This window comes from Mastomys coucha, unplaced genomic scaffold, assembly GCF_008632895.1.
Source record: "Mastomys coucha isolate ucsf_1 unplaced genomic scaffold, UCSF_Mcou_1 pScaffold13, whole genome shotgun sequence".
NCBI lineage: Eukaryota > Metazoa > Chordata > Mammalia > Rodentia > Muridae > Mastomys > Mastomys coucha.
This window is the reverse complement of record NW_022196895.1, coordinates 3,342,040-3,346,582: the sequence shown is the minus strand read 5'-3', so window position 1 is coordinate 3,346,582 and position 4,543 is coordinate 3,342,040. Positions and strand designations below refer to the sequence as shown.

At 40.7% G+C, this 4,543-nt stretch overlaps 1 protein-coding gene across 1 annotated transcript in view; it reads right to left on the bottom strand.

The window, feature by feature from the left end:
• The window catches only part of Ankrd26 (ankyrin repeat domain 26), a 32,197-nt gene extending 29,739 nt beyond the window's left edge, over positions 1–2,458 (bottom strand). The window contains exon 1 of the mRNA XM_031366261.1: positions 2,343–2,458. The gene's annotated coding sequence lies outside the window, so the exon portion shown is untranslated. The remainder of the gene's footprint in view (positions 1–2,342) is intronic.
• Between the last annotated feature and the right edge of the window lie 2,085 nt (positions 2,459–4,543).

Sequence of the window (4,543 nt, the reverse complement as noted above, 5' to 3'; positions counted from 1 at the left end):
TAAAGAAAATATCTAAAAAAAAAAAAAAGTACGAATAGGAAAGGGTGAAGAATCCCAGCTCAAAGGGCCAGAAAACATCTTCAACAAAATCACAGAAGAAAATTTCCCCAACCTAAAGAAAGAGATGGCCATAAAAGTAAAAGAAGCCTACAGAAAATCAAGTAGATTGGAGCAAAAAAGAAAATCATCCATTCACGTAATAATCAAAACATTAAATGCACAGGAAAAGAAAAAGAGCATTAAAAGCTGTAAGGGGAAAAGGCCAAGTAACATATAAAGGCAAACCTATCAGAATTGCACCAGACTTCTCAACAGATACTCTAAAAATCAGAAGATCCTAGACAGATGTCATTCAGACCCCAAGAGAACACAAATGCCAGCCCAGATACAATACCCTGCAAAATTCTCACTCATCACAGATGGAGAAAACAAAATATTCTGTGACAAAAACAAATTTAAACAATATATATCTACTAATCCAGGCCTACAAAGGATTCTAAAAGGAAAACTCCAACACAAAAAGAGTATCTATACCAAAGAAAAAACAAGAAATTGGTCATCTCACAATAAACCCAAGAGAAAATAATCACACACATAATACCACCTCCAACAACTATAATAGGAACTATCAAATCTGTCTTTCTTATCTCTCAACACCAATGAACTCAGAGAGGACTGTGGATCTGCAGTACCTCTTCCTAGGTGAAGAGGGAGGTAGAAAGCAATAAACTCAATACCCCAATACAAACACATAAGCAAACAGGCTGAATACGCAAGCAGGATCCAACATTTTGCTGCCTACAAGAAACACACCTTAATGACAAAGACAAACACTACATCAGAATAAAAGGCTGGAAGTTTTCCAAGCAAATGGTACCAAGAAATAAGCTGGCATTTGCGTTCTAATATCCAATAAAGTAAACTTTCAACCAAAAGTTCTCAAACAAGTTGGGAAAGCACACATGATATTCATCAAAGGCAACATCCACCAAGGTGAACTCTCAGTTCTGAACATCTGTGCCTCCAATGCAAGGGCACACACATTTGTATGGTGTGCATACAAACTGAGAGTCCTCTGAGAGCCCAATCAGCAGCTGACTGAGACAGATGCAGACACTTACACCCATCCATTGGACTGAAGTCAGGGACCCCTATGGTTGAATTAGGGGAAGGATGGAAGAAACAAAAGAGGAGGGCAACCCTATAGGAAGACCAGCAGTCTCAACTAACATGGATCCCTGGGAGCTGCCAGACGCTGAGCCATCAACCAGGCAGCATACACCAGCTGTTCCAAGGCGCCCCACTACCTCCTATAGCCTCAGTGGGAGAAGATACACCAAATCCTCAAGAGAGTTGAGGCCCCAGGAAGAGGGAGGCCTAGTAGGGAGGAGCACCCCCTCAGGAATGGGGGGTGGGAGGAGGAATGGGATGAGCAACTGTGGGAGAGGAGCCTGGGGGTTGGGGCACTGGGTGGGTTGTAAATAAATTTTTTAAAAAATCTTTAAAAGAAAAGAAAATGGAGCCTGAATTAAAGAACATGTAATGCAGAACACTGTGTGTGCTTCTCACTAAATGGCCCATGCATTTTCTCCTACAGAAGTGAAAGGCTTAGAGTTCGGTTGTGTAAAAGATCAATACAGAATTGTATTTGCACACAGAATGATATTCCATGACCCTAGTACACATGTACTATTTCACACTAGTGTTTATTCTGTTTCTATGTTCATCACCATTGGTTATCTTTCATTTTAGGTAAAGTATCTAAGGAGTAGAAACAATGAAATATCAAAATATCCAGTACACCTCTTTATATATGAATTTAAGCATAATGAAAGCCACTAAGTCACTTACGTTGTTAAGGGACAATGCTGAAGAGAAGCATATGATTTTGTTTGTAAGAAGCATAACTCCCCCCAGTAAAAACCACAACCAGCCCCATTAGTCTTCCAGGGATTCTAATGGGAGTATGAATAGTTAACAATATCAAAGACAATGCTTAAAAGTCACAAAAAAATCAAATCATGGAGGAAACTCAGTACAGCTGTGTGCCAGGTTGAGGGCAGAATTATTGGGTCTTACTCTTTGCCGTGCACATCTTTTCAAATGGTTGAACAACTATTGCCATGTGGAATTATTTCTTTCCTTAATATCATGCGTCACCAAAAACTCAGGTCCCAGCATGGAACAGAAGGCATCAGAGTGCCCTGACCTCCCTCACCTGCCCTCCAGAACTTATCACTTCGTTTACATTGAATTTTCCCAGCCTGCCAAGTAACTGAACAGTTAGTTCACACTAATTTTTTAAACTAAGCTAGTAAAATAATTTCTATTTGTTTTCTTACTAAAGGTCTTGTTTCCAGCATTTACAGATGCCAGCTGATGACACCATCTTCTACCAACGCGACAGACACAACCTCAACTGAAAACAACTGTTTAGAATCTGCTACTATTCTCCTCTCAGAGAAAAACTTGCTTGCTGTGATCGGCTATTCTTGGTTATCAACTTGACTACATCTGGAATTAACTCAAACCTAAAAGTGGAGGGCACACCTGTGAGAGATTTATCCTTAATCCAAAGCAGGAAGATTCACTTTGAATCCAGATCTTGAGGTAAGGATCTTGACCTGGGAAGACCGCCTTTAACCTGGGACTTGAAGTAGGAATAGAAGGTAGACAGACACACCTTTAATGCAGATCATGTGAGCTGGGAAAACCCACCTCTAATCAGGGCCATACCTTCTGCTGGAAACCTAAGGACATGGAAGAAGGAAACCTTGCCCTTGGCCTGTTTGAATCCACTCCTTTACTGGCATTATTAGAGCCTACTTCCTTGAGATTCCAGGATATATTGAAGACCTGCTAAGATGTCCAGCCTCATGGACTGAGCAACTACTGGATTCTTGTACTTTCTGTTCATAGCCAGCTTCTGTGGGATTAGCCTGGCCTCAGCCTGTAAATCATTTCTCATAAATACCTATTCTCTCTCTCTCTTTTTCCCTCTCTCACTCACTTTCTCACTCTGTCCTTCCACTCTCTCTATGTATGAATATGCATATACATTCTATAAATTGTGTTACTCTGACTAATCATTTACCCTTTGTCTTTGTTGACCTGAGGATGGAAGTAAGAAGGGGAGACAGGAAGTCTGTAAGAGGCAACCTGTACTTACTAAAAAAGCAATTTTCTAAAGGCCTTGTGAGTGAAATTTACAGTTGTAGCAAATGTGATAGGATTTTGTGAACCATTACTTATAACCACTAGTATTTCTTTTAACTTGCCAATTAGTGGAAGCTAAGAAAGAAGAACCTTAGGCTAATATTATTAAAAAAAGAAGACATTGCAGGCATAGTATATACCATTCTCCAACACTGATAGAACTCTCCCAAGTTTTTGAGATCCTAGGACTCACGTTACCCTCTTCCTTATTAGGGGCTGTCAGAATCTTTAGAAAACACTTAAGTGTCCACATCCAGGCCAGATGTCTTTTAAATCAGATACTTAGGGACAACCTGTATTTGCAATTGTTCAAAATGACCTCTCCCCAGGTCATTTTAACGGACACTCAAGTTAAAAACAAACAGGCACCCCCGTCAGCCTTGTCACTCACCCACACAGCTTAGTTCCCTTGTCATCCGAACATACGGCCAGATGAAGAAATGAGAGACATTTGATCCCTAAGAATGCTAATTTCCCCAGCTAGGGGCAGAACAGGAGCCATAAAATTCCAAATGCAAGTTGATTTATCATATAAAATTCTGGAGCAAAGAACTGAAGAGTTGAAATGAGTTTCAGCTCTTACCTAGGGGCTTGCTTCTGCCAGAGAAAAGAATACACCAGCATGCTTCTGACCCTCCTGCTCATCTCCACACAGTCACGCATGTGCTACTTCTTTGGGGGCTTCTAGATCTCATCTTGGGCATGTCTGTAACTCAGTTGTGATGATTAGTAGCCCCAGTTGCCTTTCATACACAGAATCTAGAATATTTGAGCATTTGGCTAGCATTGCAACTGGGCAATGCCCTTGGGTAGCTTCGTTTGTAGACTGACCTTCACATGGGGTCCCTGATCTTCCTTTTAGCCTCTTGCTCATTTTCCTCTCCTTCCTCTTCTACTTTTTGCTGTAGTCTTACTTCTAAATATAAATCACTTTGTAATTTTCAACAGCAACAAGATTTCCACTTATTATAACATACAAATACTTTTATTTTCTTCACAATGGAGCCTGTTTAAGGTCTCATTTTGCTTTACTATGTTAAAAATCTTTGTTGAAAAAAGATTTTGAGAGCCGGGCGGTGGTGGCGCACGCCTTTAATCCCAGCACTTGGGAGGCAGAGGCAGGTGGATTTCTGAGTTCGAGGCCAGCCTGGTCTACAGAATGAGTTCCAGGACAGCCAGGGCTACACAGAGAAACCCTGTCTCGAAAAAAAGAAAGAAAGAGAGAGAGAGAGAGATAGAGAGAGAGAGAGAGAGAAGAAAGAGAGAAGAGAAAAAGAAAAAAAAGACAGTGTCTTTTGCCTTACAGAAGCTTTGCAACTTTATGAGG